Below are 18,162 nucleotides of genomic sequence, written 5' to 3'. Positions count from 1 at the left end.
GTGTCATGAGGAAAACATACACTCTGATGTGACAGGGCTGTCTAGTCCACACTAGACACTGTGCCTTGATCATCCTGGCCTCTTTGTTCTCACAAAGCAAGAGGCAGAAAGACAGATCAACACATAGGATACTGAGCCTGATTCTCAAGAAGAGCTGGGCTTGGGGGCAGGGAAGAGTCAGACTCAGAACCAGGAACTCACACCAGTGCCTCTTCATGTTTTCAGGACGGTGATAGGTGTGAGAAGCCAGTGGCAGTGACCATGGCCAACCAAAGTAATGAGACAGAGAGTTCAGAATCCCAGAGAGAGAGAGAGAGAGAACTGGGGCCCTACAACCCAGTCAGCACACATGATTCCTATGTGATAAAGGGACAGGGCCCTGGAGCTCACCCATCAGATTGGATTCTCCTGGGATACACGGATAGTCCCCCACAGCCACTCACCCCCCCCCCAGACCAGCTGAGCTGCTCATCTGTAATATGTGTGGGAAAAGAAGCAATTGGTGTCCATCACGGTCTCAGGTCTGGTATCATCATGGTACCTGGAATTGTTGGTCACCACCTCCAAGGTGGCATAGTACCTTCCCAATGGCACAAGGAGATAAGATCGTCAACAAAGAGAGTGGCCTGCAGTGGACAGCTCATGTTCACTTAGGCCTTTTCCATCCCGACCCAGCTACAGCCTCCACAGCCAGGCCCACAGAGACTTCAGTAGCTACAAACCTATGCAACTCGACTGTTCCTTCTCTTGGACCATCTCCGGCATCCTGTTCTGGTGCCTCTCCAAAGACACTGAGATGCAGGTAGAGTCTGCACTGCACTTAGACTCACCAAGTCTGGAACTGTAGGGATGTCAATATGTGTTTATGTGTGTGTATATGTGTATGTGTGCATGCTTGCGGAGGCTAGATGTCAACATCAGTGTATTCTATCTCTCGCTACGTACTTTTTTGAGACAGCGTCTCCTACGGAACCTGCGGCTTGCTAGTTTAGCTAAATTAACTGGACAGCAAATCACCGGTATCCTCCTGTGTCTGCCTCTTCAGGACTAAGATTACAGGCATGAACTAGCATGCTCCATTGATATTTGTTTGTTTTGTATGTGAATATGTGTGTGGGCACGTGCAGAGAACAGAAGAAGGTGTCAGATCCCCTGAAGCTGGAGTTAGAGTCAGCCATGAGCTGTCAGACAGACATAGGTGTTGGGAAGCAGACTTGGGTCCCCTGGGAAAGTGTCTAACCTCTGAGCAATCTCTCCACCCCCACCCCCAGCTTTTTACATAGGTTCCTGGAATCTGAATTCAGGCCCTCATACTTGCCTGGCAAACACTTTGCTAACTGAGCCATTTCTTCAACTCCTCAAGTTGCTTCTTGCTGGATGTTTGGGCAGAGAGGCGAAAAATAACTAGTATAAGGGGTAATCCTCCTGCCTCAGGGACTGACCTAGTAAAGCATCCTTGAGTTGGTTTGCCTTGGACTCTCATCCTTGACCAAAAGCCCAAAGGCCTGTCTGTCTCAAGCTCTGCTTCCAAAGAAAGATGTCTAAGGTGTGTGCCATCCTAGAAAGAAATGACAGGAAATGACCCCATGCATTTAGAAAGCTGTCATCGGTGTTATGAAGGGATTGTCCCTGTACTGCCCAGTAGGATAGCTGTTAGCCAGCCACATGAGGGATTAAGTGTGACAGCAATTTGCAAGGTGAAATGAGGGTGGAGGGGATGGCTCACCAGGAAAGCGCGTGTCACAGAAGCCCGATGACCTGAAATTGGTCCCTGGAACCCATGCACAAAGCTGGATGTCATGGCACACGTCTGTAATGCCAGCACTCCTAAGGTAACGTGAATGGGAAGCTTCGGAGCCAGCCAGCCCAGAGTGTAGCTTAGCAGCAGAAAGATAAGAGAGATAGATAAGTTGCATCGGGCAACTCCCATATGTTGCCTTCTGACTTCCACATGTGTGCTGTGGCCCACAACCACACACACACACCATTCCCATTCTCACCCCCGCTCCCTACACACACACACACACACACACACACACACACACACACACCATTCCCATTCTCAATCCCTGCCCCCCCCCCCCAACACACAAATAAATTTTGGTTAAAAGTGAAATGGAATAAGATAAAAAAAAATTAATTTTCCCGGTCATACATTTCATGGGCGCAGTAGTCATATGACGAATAGTGGCTACTTTGGGGGAAACAAAAAGAGCATTTGGGCCACCACAGAACACTCTTTTGGACAATGTGCCCTGAACTGTTTGGACCAGTACCTGCAGTTTAACGCCAGATTGCAAATACTAGTTTGTCTCTCTGCCTCTTACAAGGGGCACAGATGCCAGACAGGATGTACAGGTAATAGAAAGAAGGAAGTGGAGGGGGGACTAGCATCTGGCTGAGAGCCAGCTGGCTGCTGGTATTTTGCTGAGCACTTACTGCATGCCTGGTGCCACCCCAGACCCTCACCCTGTGTTGCCTACAAATTCCTCACTACCCTCTGGCTGTTATCTGAGTTTACAGAGGAGCAAACAGAAGCTAGGGAGGTGAGCCAGCTTGCCTAGCGCTAAGCACAGCCCACTAGCTACAGCACTGGTTTCTTAGTCTTTCCTGACAAGGGCAGAAGATTGCCTTGGGCACAGCCATGTGTTCATGCTTCCTTCCCTCTCCCCTGGGTAGGACAGGCTGTGAGGCCTTGCTGCTGCTACCCTGGGGCAGTCGAACCAGAGACCCAGGCCTGTGATGTGGCCACTAAGGGAGATTTCACGCCACTGACCCCACACAGTCTCTACCCATAATGACAATCAACATCACCGTGGCCCAAAGTGTTCTGTGAAATGGCCCAGGTGACAGGACACAGCTCCTTTGCATGAGATCTGCACAGTCCCCTGCTCGCCCCAGGTGCTCTCAAGGAGCCAGGATGGAAAGATTGACTCTCCCAGATCAGGAGTGTGGGATGGCTTTTCCATGGCTAATTGCTGAGGAATCCGGTGAAGTAGTGGAAAAGACACAGAAGGCGGGGAGGCCTGGTTCTCATACTGGCCCGTCCCAGCTTCAGACCAACCCACCGGGGCCGTGGCTTCAGACCAACCCACCGGGGCCGTGGCTTCAGACCAACCCACCGGGGCCGCGGCTGCCACTTCTGTCTGCTAAAAGCTGGAGGTTGTAATGCCAAGGGCTCATCCTGTTCTGCCTTGTGAAAACTCAAGTGTCGTGAGACTAAGGAGTGTTGGGGCAGCTGTCATGACAGCGTGGTCTCAGCCTATTAGTGGCTGGCTTATAGTGAAGGTCTTTGGGGGCTACAAATTTCACTTCTATTAAGATGACAAAGGACTTGAGAATCCAAAACTCGCCACCACACCCCCCAGCTACCTTCCAAGTGAACCAGATTAGTCAATACACCGAGGGCTTGAGAGACAACCCTCTAACCAGGCCTGGGATATGTTTTCCAGGATAGGCTACATACCATGTGTCCAGCCACACTGAAGCTTCCTGTTGCTTTGTGGTGTGCCCACTGTGAGTACTCAGCCTGGCACTTGAACTAATCAGGCACACAGCAGTCCCCTACAGAATGTGCTCCATAACGCAGCTATGCTGGTTGTCACAAGGACACAGAATCATGATCGAAAACTGTTGTGTTGCTCACTGGCTTCCAGCTTCGGGAAACAGAATCACATTGCCTCCCTCCCAAAAGGCCAACTGCTTCCCCAAAGACTGAATGTGTGTCTCTAGGGAAGTGAACCACTCGCCTGTCTTTTTCACTTTCCATCTCCTCTCCCGAACTTGTCCTGTCCCTGGCCCTCACAAACCCTTGTTAGCACTGATGGGGATGGAAGCCCGGGCTGGGTGCTGACTCCACATAGGTTCCACCCATGATGTCAGCACCAGAGTCCTAAGCACCTGTAAGTTGCCCCTTCCTCAATGTGAGATCTTCAGACATTCAAGCATTTGATCCCGGTGCTGGGGTTAGAGGTAGGGTTAGGGCTGAGAGTTTGTCTTAGAGTTAAGACTAGGGTCAGAGCCAGTGTTTGGGCCATGCACAGAGCTTTGTTTTGTACTGTGGTCAAGGTTATGGATAGGGTTAGGGCTAGGTTCATGTAATGGTTATGGTTAGCACTGTGGCTAGGGTTATGATTAGTGCCAGGCTAGGATTGTAGTACAGTTAGCTGTAGGCTTACGGTACGATTAGAAGTAGGGTTAGGATTAGCATTGGGTCTAAACTTACATCTAGAGCTCAGGAGTTACGCTTATGGTTAGAGCTAGGGTTAGACTTAGGGCTGACTTAGGGAAGAGTCTGATGCAGCATTAGGGTTCGAGGTACAGCTGGTTAGAAATTGGTTTGGGGCTAGATGTAGGATTAGGGTTATGGTTTTGGCTAGGGTCTGCTTAGGGTCACTGTAGTGTTAGGGTTAGGGCTAAACTTAGGCTTGGGGTTGGGCTTGTACAGTGACCCCTTTCCTACAGATCCTCTTTTCACAACTGCTCCTTCCTCTGGAATGGTCTGTGTGCCCCCTTGAAGGTTCCCCTGAGCCGGAGTATTCTCAACTCTCTTGTATCTTGGTAGAATCTCCTCACTCTTGCAGGAGGCCTTCCTGGACCAGCCATCCATTGCTGGCCATGTCTCCTCACTCTTTAGGGTCACTGGCTGCCCTTATTCATTCCTCTCACCTCTTCTGCTTCTTCACAAAGTCTGAACTCCCCAAAGGCCAACAGGGTTCATGCAGAGCTTCGGGACTTTTTCATAATCCCTGGCCCCAAGGCAACCTCAGCAAAACATCTACAGGAAGTCAATGACACCATGCCCTCACCAGGGTGGCCTGACATGTACAACCCTGTCCTGTTCTTATAAAGATCCTTCATTGTCATTTGTCCCTAAGGAAGCTAAGAGGGCCCGGTGTGGTGGCATAAGCCTTTAATCCCAGCCCTTGTGTGGCAGAAGCAGGCAGATCTCTGAGTTTAAGGCCAGTCTGGTCTACATAGGGATTCTCAGGGCAGCCAGGGCCAGATCATGAGACCCTGTGCAGCAGTTTGAATGAGGGTGTCCCAATAGGCTCTGATGTTTAACTACTTGGTCCCTAATTGGTTGGAACTCTTTGGGAAGGAATGGAAAGTGTGGCCTTATTGGAGGAGGTGTGTCCCTAGGGATGGACTTAAGGTTTCAAAAGCTTCTTGCCATTCCCAGTGTGTTCTACGCTGGCCGATGGTAGTTTTGAGATGTGAACTCTCAAAACTCTCATCTGTGCCTCATACCTCACCGTCAACAGGGACACTAACCTCGGAAGCCATAAACCCCAAATAAACTGTTCTGAAAGCTGACTTGGTCATGCTGTTTCATCACAGCCATAGAAAAGTCACTAAATATACGAGAGAGAGAGAGAGAGAGAGAGAGAGAGAGAGAGAGAGAGAGAACGAGAGAGAGAACAATGCTAATAGAGTTCTCAGACTTTCTGCATACCCCCCATTTAATACTGGGGGAAACTGAGGCCTGGTCAAGGACAGCTGCTAATCTCTTGCTCCTGTCCTGGGCAGAGCAGAGTGGCTCTCCATCACAAAGGGTCACACATGTGTAAAGTCACACCAAGACCTCCTTACTCCAAGAGCAGCCTGGAAGCCCCAGGGAATCTGCCTGCACACCAAATCTCTGCATAATAGACAGGGCTCACAAACCCTTACCAGACAATAGCAGCGAGTAAGGACAAGTGATAGGTAACCAGTAAGTTGTAGGATAAGCTGGGCTGAGGCTCGGTCTCAAATTAATGGAAGATGCTGGAATCTCTTGGCCAGGAATGTGTGCGTGAACATCGGGCCAGACGTCCTCCAGTTAGTCACGTGACTACAACAGGCCGCCTGCAAAGCAAACTTGTGTAGTGCTTGTAGGACCTGGTTACAGCCTCCTGGGTTGTACTCCGCAGCTCTGGTGAAGTCCGTTCTCTGGGAAGCCACTTTAAGAACTGGGATGAGCCTGTTAACAAGCCTTTCTTCTGTAATGGGGACCTCCCGCACCACTCCATGTAAGGCACAGCCCAACAGAACCTTAACCTGGGCCTCAGAACCAAAGAGAAAGGAGGGCCTAAGGAGAAAACATGGGCAGAACCCAAGCAAGACCTTTCCGTGTGAGGTGGGTCTTTATTCTTCACATTTATTAAGTATGCACGCGCAGGTGTTCATGGTGTGTGGATGTCAGAGAACAAACTTCTAGTCCAGGGGATTGAACTCAGGTCCCCGGGCTTGGTGGCCAATGACTTAACTATCTGAGTCATCTTTATCGTCCCAGTCTTTATCTTCTTATTGATCATTGGAGAATTTTAAAACATCATTCTTATTAAAGGAAAGTGGGCAGGGGGCAGGACAGGGGCGGAACCTGATCTCAGACTTTTGGATCTGCTCATGATACCGCGCCAACGCACTCAGGGAAGCAATGCTCGCAGGACTGAGCGGTCAATTGGAAGGAGAGTGGGCTTGAGTCCCCGCCCTGTGCCCACGCAGCCGGCCACGCACACGCCGGCAGGCACAGCGCGGGTCGGCCTCGGCATTCCTCGCGGCACTGCCTAAGCGGTTCCCAGCCCGCGGCGCGGGGACAGCGGCGCTTTGTTCCCCGGGACACCCCGGGAGGTGCAGCGCCCTCGGGGCTTGGCGCGGCCCCTCCGCGATTTGCATTCGCTCCAGTCACAAAGGTTCAAGGTCAGGAGCGCCGGGCGGCCAAGCCCCGCCTGGCCCAGGCGCTTTTCTTCGCCCCGGCGGCGGGAACCCCTCGCTCGGCCGACCCAGCGCGTGAATGGCCGCCGTCTGAGGCGCTTTGTGTCTCAGCTCGGCCAGCTGGGCCCGCGCGGGACGTGCCAGCTCGGCCGGCGGCGCCCCCGCGCCAGCGCCCCTCGCCCATGCTAATCAGCCTGGCAGCGCGTCTGGGCGGGCGGCCCGCCGCCGGGAGCCCCTTGCGTCTCCTGCCAGGCCCCCTCCCCGAGGATCCCCCTGCTGCCAGGAGCCCCCGCACCCCTAGCTGCCAGATGCCCTCCACCGCACTCCTCCTCCACGCCTTGTGCCAGGAGACCTCTGGGTTGCCAGGAGTGCCCCGGCCCCGTGGGAAAGGCAGGCCCACGACGGGGGGAGCGCCTGGCCTGGAAGCAGAGGGGGCCTGACATTACTCCCATGGGGCCTGGGACGAACATCAGCCTCAGTTTCAGTTTAAACCCTCCAGTCTCCAGAGGCATTTCTGGATCTAGTCTACCTCCCAACAGAAGACCTGGGCCTGAAGGTCCAAGGACAGGCGCATGAAAATTAAGGCTTGCTGTGTTGAAGTCCTATTGCACTGAGCAAGAGTTTAGGGTGAGAGCGGACCCAGATCATTTTGGTCACCACCGTCATCAAACCTCCTGCTGTTGCTCTGGTCCCAGGGTCTTGTGACCATTCCCACTGTCCTGGGAATCCTCCCCACTTCCTCCCTGGGGCAGGAACTTATGATTCCCAGGAACTCAGCAGAACTCAAGACAGGATTACTGATTTCATAATTGGGTGGGTGGATGCCAGACAGGGCTGGTCATGCTGGGTGGTAGCAGATGGGGACAGGCCATGACATTAGGTATTTCTAACACTTGAAAAGAGACTGAGCCTTTCTGGGGGCAAGAGTGGACCTCTTCCTGGAGGGTGCCTTTTGCTCTGAGGAAGATGCCACCCCTGAGCCTCTGGAGGTGCCAGAAGCAGAGCTCTGGGTGGATGGATGGGTGGTACCCAGCTGATGCTGGCGATCCCTGGTGTCTGCAGCATCTTCCTGTACATCCATATGAAGCCGGTGATTCCTGGGGGCACGACAGGCACACGCTCTGGGATGATGTTCATGGACTTTATGCAACAACCAGGCTCGGGGCCAGGCTCTGGAAGAAGGTGGTCAAGGTGGGCTGGTGAGAAACACACAGAGACACCAGCAGCCCCAGACCTTTGGGTTGGCAGGCAGAGAGTCTGACCTAGAATCAGATCTAGGATCAAGGTCTTTCCCAGCCCCCTGACTCCCACTCATCCTCTCCATGTGACCGGAGTATGGGGTCTCCCGTTCCTTGGAGCCTTGTCCATAAAGTGCACACTCCGGAACCTGGACATTGTCTTCAGTTCACTTTTCTTTTTTTTTTAATATTATTTATTTATTTATTTATTTATTATGTATACAATATTCTGTCTGTGGTGCAGGCCAGAAGAGGGCACCAGACCTCATTACAGATGGTTGTGAGCCACCATGTGGTTGCTGGGAATTGAACTCAGGACCTTTGGAAGAACAGGCAATGCTCTTAACCTCTGAGCCATCTCTCCAACCCCTTCTTTTTTTTTTTTTTAAAGACTTATTTATTTATTATGAATACAATACTCTGCCTGCATCTGTACCTGCATCCCTGAAGAGGGCACCAGATCTCATAGATGGTTGTGGGCCTCCATGTGGTTGCTGGGAATTGAACGCAGGACCTCTGGAAGAAGAGTCAGTCCTCTTAACCGCTGAGCCATCTCTCCAGCCCCCTCGGTTCACTTTTCATATGTCCCTGCTTGTTCCTGGTCCCTGCAAATGGAGTGCCCTTGAATCACCTACTTTTCTGTTGCTGCGATAAAACACCACCGCTAAAAGCAACACGCCAGAGGAAAATTTTATTTGGACTTAAGGTTCTTTTAGAAGTATAAGAGTCTATCGTGGTGGGGAAGCACAGCACAGTGGCAAGAGCAGGAAGCAGACAACTCACACCTCAGTGGTGAACAAGAGGCATGCACACACACACACACACACACACAGAGCGAGAGAGCGAGAGAGCGAGAGAGCGAGAGAGCGAGAGAGAGAGAGAGAGAGAGAGAGAGAGAGAGAACTGGAAGCAGTTTGAGGCTTTTTACCTCGAAGCACTCTGTCAGTGGCATGGAGCCTCCAGCTAGTTTGTATGGCCTAAACCTCCTCTAAACAGCATCACTAGGTTGTATGGCCTAAACCTCCTCTAAACAGCATCACTAACCAGGGACAAAGTGTTCAAATACCTGAGACGGTGGAGGAAGGGACTTTTCTGATTCAACCCACCACTGCCCTCTAGATGGGCTCTCTCATACCTACCCACCCCTTGCCAAGGGCTCAGAGGCTAGCTCTTTGAAGGCAGCAGCTCCCTTCCTGTCTTCCCTCCTTCTGACCCACGCCTTTGCAGCTATAATAAGGAATTTGGCTCTAAACTCAAGGACAACTACAGACTCCAGATAGGAAGCAGTGACTCCATGGTGTGTTCGTGACAAGCAACACCAGAAGCTCTATCCTCATGTGGTCTTTTCCTACCTGGTGCACTGGCTTCCAGAACCTTGGGAGAGCAAACGACTCTTCTGTCTCTTGGCTCCATTGTGCCCTCCAACGTGGCCATTCTCAGAGAAATGACCCAGGTGGGAACGTGACTGGGCATTGGGACTGAACAAGGCAACCGAGGATGCCGGCCTGTAAGAAGGAAGGTGTGAAAACAAGTCTCCTGTACCAGATGTTGAAAGGTGTGCGTGTGTGTGTGTGTGTGTGTGTGTGTGTGGAGCCCACATGCTCGTCGTGAGCATTAAGCTCTCCTGTTACAAGCTGGTGGCCTCTGACTGTCGGAAACAAGCATTTTCAAGGAAACACGTAAAGAAAAAGTAAGAGGGCAAAGCAATTCCTTTGTGTGAAAAGGTTGTGCCACAGCCCAAACCAGGCTAACGAACACAATCTCGGAGGGCTGGGTGATGGCTCGGTTCATAATGTGCTTTCCCTGTAAGCACAAGGACGTGAACTCGGTCTCCCAAACCCTCGTGGAGAACCAGGTGTTAGCTGAGCCTGGGGGCACGTGCCCTTTGTCCTCCTAGCATTCAGACAGAGGCAGGTGGATATCTCTGAGTCTGAGAACAGCCTGGTCTACATAGTAAGTTCCAGACAAGACAGGGCTACATAATGAGTGAGACCTTGCCTCAAACAAAAACCCTGGGCGTGGGAGTGTCCACCTGTAATCGTAGTGTTGGGGAACTGGAGACTAAGCAAATCATTGGGGCCTGGGGACCAACCAGCCTAGCTTAGTTGGTGAGTTCGGGGTCAGTGAGAGACTCTGGAAAAAAACAAAAAGTGTATGTAGGGGGATTCTCCCTAAAGAATGACAGCTGACATATATGTGCATAATCGTCTTCATGGCATCCTAAATTCCAAGCTGTTTCCAGATGACTATGAATTTGAAATCAGGAGGTTAGAACCAGTTTGCCAGCCATATCACTTCAGCTGTCTATATTAAGTTGCTTGCTTAAGCAGACTGGTCCTAGACAGGGCACCTGTAGGCCCTGTGTTGGCACTGAGGACATTGAGGACAGTCATTATTCTCAAAAGATTCACACCCCGGTGGGACTCAATACAAAGACAGGCTTTGCCAGAGGCACAAAGAGCCAGCGATGTTCAATGTGGCTTCTCATGGTGGAGGGATCCATCCCCATTGTCCTGGGACGCTTCCTGGAGGACACGGTGGCTGAGGCAGCAGCTAGCTAGAACAGTTTGACTTACCATGGTTATTCTAAGAGGAGCTGGGATCCTGGTCTCTAGGAAGGAAGAGCATTCCCAGAAGGAAAGGCCCCTGGTTCTCTAGCAGAGTCTCCACACTGGGGGGACTTGTTGCTGGGTATGGGAAATGGTCGTGGCGAAGAAAGAGGCCAGAGGGGGAAGCAGAGATCAGCCTGCTTCAAAGTCCTAAATCAGAGAATCTGAGGACAGGCAGAGGCCACAGGTTTGGGAGGCCCTCCAGTCCGCTGCTCAGAGGAGGCTGTATAGGGAGAGTAGAGGAGTGGAGGACATCCCAGCAGGGGTGGAAGGAGCTGGCTACACTTTGTCTTAAGGGTGTCCAGGGCCTTGCTCGCGGTCAAGTTGGACAGATATCATAAGCTGCCTCACATGACTCCTTGGTGCTGTCCTGAGGAACAAAGATGCCTTCTGACCACACCCATTCTTTTAGGGGTCTTGCCTACCAGCTGAGATATAACCGAGATTTGGCTCTGCCACCCACCCTCCAAGTGAGAGTAAGAACAAGGTAGACCTGGGAGTGTAGGAGAGCATTGCATAATCCAGACCTGAGAACCAGTCCTGCCCTGACTGGCAGTAATAGGGACAAGCAGTGACAGGTTCAGTAGCCTTGGGGGCAGCTAGGAATGAAACCAAGTCCTTTGAAGCTGAGAACCCCAATTCTCTCTGGCCACCTGCCTTCAGGATTACTCGGGAAAGGTAAAATTGCAGGGTTTGTAGTGGACCGCAGCCTCAGGCAGGACCATTCTCCAACGTGCTGTTCCTGTCCCCAAAGCTCTCTCCACAGTGAGATGCTTTACATAGTCTCAGCTGACGTGAAAGCCCAGCACTGCGGAGGCAGAGGAAGGGAAGTCCCATAAGTTTGAGGCCAGAGTGGTCCAGAGATTTCCATGTTAACCAAGGCTACACAGCAAGAACCTGTCTCAAAACCAAAATGGGGTGGAGAAATGGCTCAGTGGTTTAGGGCATTGGCTGCTTTCCTCGAGGACATGGGTTCAGTTCCCAGCACCCACATGGCAACTCACAGCCATATATAACTCCAGTTACAGAGGATCCTAGACCCTCTTCTAACCTCCACGAGGCAGCAGGCACACACACGGTGCACGGACATATATACAGGCAAAATACCTATATACATAAAATTTAATTTAAAACAAGACAAAAGCTACTGTTACACGCTATGTTATGAAAATATTTTTTGCCCTTCCTGGGCACCAACTAGTGATGTACTTGAGAGTTTTTGAAAGGGCCGATTCTCTGTGAAGTCACAACTTCTGTAGGAGTATTTTACGGGAAGCATTAGGGATGCTCACTGCAGTCTGAGTGTCAATCAACCACACAGCCAACAGTGAAGAATTAGGTTCGGAAAGTACATAAGGGACATCGAAACAATGGATGGGACAAAGTCATTAAAATGTGCCGCAGAAACACCAAAGCATGAGAGTTTTCATTGCCTGTTAGTAGAGATAAAGATAATACAACACGACATATGGTCACAGTGGCTTAAGTATGTGTCATGAATAGAGAAGGAGGTCTTGACAATGGTGGCTTCTCCGACTTGAGGTCCTGTTTGTTATTTTCTCGTTTCCACATTTGCAAAGTGGTCAACAATGAACATGTATAGTATTAAGAAAAGAAATATGTGTGTCTTTGTGTGTGTGTGTGTGTGTGTGTGTTGGCATGTGTCTGTGTGTTTGTGTGTGTGTGTGTGTTGTGGTGGGTCAGACAGAAAAGATCGAGTTCAGACAAAGATCACCAATGATTTACTGCTTTTCCAGGTAAATCAGGCTTCTCTTTCCTGCTTGGAGATTATTACAGAGAAGACTGAATGACTCCATCCCCAGTCATATGGAGGGGCACCCCAATGGGCCTGATTCATGTACAGGCATTTGCATCTTAGAAAGAGACCCTATCCCTCACTCGGGTTTGGAGAGATGGTTTAGCATGTAATCCCAGTCCTGTGGCGGCAGAGACAGGAGGATTCCTGAGAGTCCAACAATTGAGCTCCAGGTTTAATGAGAGACCCTGTCTCAAAAAGTAAGATGGGCCGGGCGGTGGTGGCACACACCTTTAATCCCAGCACTCGGGAGGCAGAGGCAGGCAGATCTCTGGGAGTTCGAGGCCAGCCTGGTCTACAAGAGCTAGTTCCGAGACAGGCACCAAAGCTACAGAGAAACCCTGTCTCGAAAAACCAAAAAAAAAAAAAAAAAAAAAAAAGTAAGATGGGAAAAGTAAGGCAGAGAATATTTGAGAAACACATCTGAAGTCTACCTCTGGCTGCTATCTATACATAAACATGTGCAGACACAAAGTGTTAAAATATTTGTAACAATGTTATTACAGAGGCTGGGAAGTGGCTCAACAGGTAAAGGTGCTTGCCACACAAGCCTGACCACCTGAGTTTGATCCCCTGAACCCATATCAAAAGCCTGATGTGGTGGTGTGCATCTAATCTCAGCACTCATAATGTGAGTGAGGGTCAGACAGGAGTATCAGCCGCAAGTACATGGGCCAGCTTGCCTGGAGTTAACTGTGCTGCAGAAATGAGAGGCCCCACCTCTCAACAAGGCAGAAGGAGGGACTCCTGAAAGGTGTTCTCTGACTTCCTCGTGAATATTAATAAGATATATATACACTGTTTCCACAGCATTAGACACTCGCCTTGCTGTGCAGCCCTCATCATCCACTCCCATACCTTCTCATTATCCCAGGCTGAAACTGATTTGTTCAATGAGAACTCCACACAACCTCAGAGGGCCGGGCCTGGTAGTCCCATTCTCCTGCTCTGTGGACTTGCCTCTTGTGGTATCTCTGCCTGGATGGTTGGTATTTTATGCACTTAGCATGTTTTCAGGGTCAATTCTGTCGTAGCTGATTTGAGGGCTTCATTCCTTCCTAAGGTGGATAATGTCCCTTTGTGTGTACTTCCGACGTCGGCTTTACCCACTCACCCGTCACCCTAGCTCTTGGGAGACGTTTCTATTTTACCCTTTCATCGTCTCCAAGCAGGAGTGAACAGCAGCCGTTCTGTCACTATTCCTCTGACAAACACAACGGCGGAACGGTCACATGGTGGCTCTAACTTCTGACGCCCTGTCATAAGGTTTTCAGTGGCACCTATGTCATTTTGAACTCCTACTAGCAACATGAAAAGGTTCCAGGCTCTCCTCATCCTTGCCAACACTTATTAAATTTTTCCACCTTTTCAAATTGTGTTCCATACATTTATATAATGAATTTTAGTCATTTCCGCCTCAAAGCTTGTTTTTAATTTCCGTACTTGATACCTTAGTGTGAGGTGTTACTTTGTGAATTTGGTTTGTTTTTTCCCTGTTAATTGACTACGATGAGCATCTTTTTGACTCTGTGGGTCTTAGACAACTATGTAGCCTTTGGAAAAAGTCAAGACTTTTGTCCATAATTAAATTAAGTATTTCATTGTTTTAGTTTTTATATAACCTGGACACAAGGTATCTATTTTGGGATAAAAGGTAACATTTGTTCCTTTTAAATTTAGAATATTCATCTTCAAAGGATGGAAACAAGAAGGCCTAGTATTTGTCTTTGACCAATGTCATTCCATCTCTAGGCATGCCACATATGTGAGGAAAGGAAGAGATGAAACTGTCAAAGCCAAGGCCCGATAATGAGACATGGGTTAAATAACAAAGGGGGTCCCATCTAGGGCTCTGTGTAACCACAGAGTTGCCATCGGACCTTCACAGCAACACCAGCCACAAAATGACAAGGGCAAGACAGTACTTAAAATGCATCCCCATTTTTGTTTCAAATATACATAGAACTGTAAAAAAAAAATATGTCAAAATTTTAACACTGGTGATCTTAAATGAACAGGCTTTTGTTTGTTTGGTTGATTTGGTTTGGTTTTTTGAGACAGGGTTTCTTTGTATCTTTGTATAAGAGTTCTGGCTGTCCCGGAACTCACTTTGTAGCCCAGGCTGGCCTCGAACTCGCAGAGGTTCACCAGCACTGGACTCTGCTTCCTGAACAAAGGTTTATGTCCCTCACCCTGCTGATCAGGTACTTTTTGTTATTTGATGTTCTTGTTCTTTTTTAAAATATTCCTTTCAAGTTCCTAAATTTTCTCTGGCAACGTTTTCTTTTTGTTATTGTTGTTTTATAAGTTGGAAAAATTATCAAGCTTGTGTGTGTTCCCACTCACATACGCCAGGAAAGCACTCTGCGGACTGAACTACATTCCCAGACCAAGAACGGTATTATTAAGGTATCCACAAGTGTTATCCCAGTCACGCAAGAACCTCTATGCCGTATGCGCAGCCTCGAAAGATCTCCCGAGGGGTTTGGCGTGGGGAGCTCAGTGAGGGTTTCCCCTCTTCTTCGTCCTCGCCAAGGTTTACAAATTCCAACTAACTGGTTTGGTCTGGTTTCCGGACAGGAAGTCTTCAGAAAAGTCTAACTGAAATGAAAGTCTGATTCAAGTGAAATCTGGCCTAACAGGCAACAGTGCACAGCGCCACGCGTGACCCGCCCGGATTCAGCCTTCTAAATGTGAGGACCTAGCCGGGCGGCGAGACTACGCAGACTCAGTCCGGCCGCGCGTCGAAGCCCCGCCTCCGGCCCCGCCCCGGCTCCGCCCGCACTTAGCTAGAGACCGCTCCACCGGGTCCCGCCCACACCCTAGGCCCCGCCCCATTCACGCAGGCCTCGCCCCCGAGCCGCTGCCTTGCCCAGCATGTAGAGGGAGCTGACCCAGGGCCCGCCCAATCCATGCCCCATTCCGCCCGCACCCTTCGCGACCCCGGAAATCGGAGAGGTGGCCCAGTGGCTCCACCTCTAGTTGTGCAAAGGACCCGCCTCCAGACAGGGCCCCGCCCCTCAGCGGAGAGCCCCGTGGCGGGGCCTACCGCACCCCGGACTTCATTTCCGGAGCAGGCCTCCTAGAAGTCACGCCCCAAGGCGCAAGAGGCCCCGCCCTACGTCTACCGCGAGTCTACTTCCGGGGTGGGACGTAAGTCTAGCACGTTTTGCCCAAAGGCTGCCCTAGTTGTAGGCGTTCTTTATCGTTTTCAGCTCCTCCTGTGCCACCACCGCCAGGTGTGAGCGCGAGGCCTTCTTGGCCCGTAGGGAAAGCAGGTCAGGGCACTGGGGTGGCGGACGAGTTGTGTCACCCGGAGCCCGAGGCCCCTCCTGCTTTGCCCTGTTGCCCTGCTGGGTCCTCAGCCCAGGTCCAATTGCCGAGCGGAGGCTAGCCCCGCGGTGTGACCGCCCTTTTCGCACGAACCCACAACGTGTTGTAACAGTGCTGTTCCCAGCGGCTGTGGCCCGCACGGTTCCTCCACCGAGAGCTAGAGCCCTGTGAACCACACCCTCGTTTTGAATCTCTGCTTTAACCCCTTTTGCTCAACTGGAACCTGTAAACGTAGCTCCCTTTCGTGGTTACCGCTGATGGCCAGCTCTGCTCTGTTCATCGCTCTTTCATCCCTCGCTGGATAGAAGACCCTCCTTGCTTAAGCACGCTGAGATGCCTGATGTCCCCACCCACCTATGCACCAAGATTATCAAATGTAGATGCTCCTTAAGGATGGCTCCTACCGACCACCCATTGCGGCTTGAAGACATCATCTGATGTTCCTAATCTACTAAATGTCCTGGCTTATCAATGCAGCACACAGGAGCGTGTGGTTTCCCCTTGGTAATGGCCGACGTTGAGAAAGGGTGTTTCTATCGCGTTATCGTCAGCATGGGAAAGATCAAATTCAAAATCCCAAGTACTGTTTCTGCTGACTCCTGTCACGTCCGCACCACTGCAAGATCAACCCTGAAATGAAGTATTGTAGGCTGTGTACCATCTGCACACTGTGTCTCTCTTTGTACAGGAGCGGGGGTGGGGGGGGTGCCTGGGGGGCTGGGGAAGATGGTCTCTATAAAGCCTTTGAAGAGAAGACATGGAAAAGTAGATGATTTCCGAGCATCTAGTTTGTTAGACCGAGCTTGCCAAGACACTCTTGTGGACGAAATGTGTATGAGAGCGATCACTCCTGTGTTCTCATTAGTTCTGAAGAAACCAGCTTTATAGTTCATTGAGACGGCTTATCCCATCTGTACCTACTACTCTCCCCGGGATGTCCTTACGTAGCTTATGGTTTCATGGTGTCTTTCTAGGTCTTATGTACTGAGTGTTGACAGCAGCAGGTTCACAGGATGACTGGCCCTGGGCTTGAGGCTCTGCCTAGCTTGTCCGCAACAGTTTAGATTTTCTAGACTAAAGTGTGCCTTAGTGAGGCAGCTGCATGGTGGATTGATTTTTTTTTTACTCTATTAAAAAAACAAAGCTTCCCCCTTCCCTCCTTCCCTCCCTCCCTCCCTTCCTTTATTTCTCTCTTTCTTGTTAAAGATTTATCTTATTTTTAATCATGTGTAAGTGTGTGTCTGCATGGGAGTGTGATGGGAGTGTTCATGTGAGTGTAGGTGCCCAAGGAGGCCAGAAGCACTGGATGCCCCAGAGCTAGAGTTTCAGACAGTTGTGAGACACTTGATTTGGATGCTGAGAACCAAACTTGGGTCATCTGGAAAAGCACCATGTTCTCTTAATTGCCAAACCTTCTCTTCACCCCCTAGTTCTTTCCTTGTGAATGCATGTTTGTGTTTCTGTGGGTCACAAGTGTATACATGTATGTGTGCATGTGGGGGCCAGAGGTCAGTGTTCAGTGGCTTCCTCAATCACTCTCTGCTTTATTTTGTGTTTATTTTTGTTTTTAAAAAAGAGTTTCAAAATTTTGTTTTATGTGTACAAGTATTTTGCCTATATGTGTGTATGCTGTGTGCATGCCTGGTGCCCACAGAGATCCGAACTGACAACCAGGTCCTCTAGAACTGGAGTTAAAGATGGTTCTGAGCCAGCATGTGGGTGCTAGGAACTGAACCTGAGTCCTTTATAAGAGCAGCAAGTGCTCTAGACCTCTGAGCCATCTCTCCAGCGCTTCCACATTGTTTTCTGAGGCAGATTCTCTCGCCAAACCTAGCACTTGGTGATTTGGCTGGGCTGTCCTGCCTCCCCAGTAATAGGATTGCTACCATGGTGCCAACTTCTTTATGTAGGTTCTCGGGTTCGAGCTCAGGTTCTCGTGGTTACACAGCAAGCACCTTACTGACTGAGGAATCTGCCCAGCTCTAGTTTCTTAACTTCTCTGGGCCTCAGGCTTCTCATCTGTTAAATGTGGGTACCCATATATGATAAAGGGGTAGGGCCAAAATGCATTGTATGACCAGTACCAATTTTTCCTTTTTTTTGGTAAAATTTTTCAAAGAATAAATATAAAATGATATTTTTAAAAGATAAAGGGAGTCTGGAGATATGGCTTAGAAGTTAAGAGCACTTGAGGTTAATCCAAAGGACTTGAATTTACCCAACCTCAGCTGCTCACCACGCCTGTAACTCCAGCTCCAAGGTATCTGACACCGTCTTCTGATGTCCACAGGGACCTGAAGACATTTGCACATGCTCATACACAGTTGTATACACATATACATGGGAGATAATAAAGTCAACCTCTAAAGATACAGGGAAACTCTATCAGACCTACAACTAAGCTAAAAAAAATTCAGGAGCAAAACCCAAACTTGGTCCCAGTTTTAATGCTGAGTTCTTTATATGCCGT

The sequence above is a fragment of the Microtus oregoni genome, unplaced genomic scaffold (assembly GCF_018167655.1).
Source record: "Microtus oregoni isolate MIOR12 unplaced genomic scaffold, Mior012 000022F_ref0000154, whole genome shotgun sequence".
In the NCBI taxonomy this organism is placed as follows: Eukaryota; Metazoa; Chordata; class Mammalia; order Rodentia; family Cricetidae; genus Microtus; species Microtus oregoni.
Note: the sequence above shows the minus strand (reverse complement) of the source record.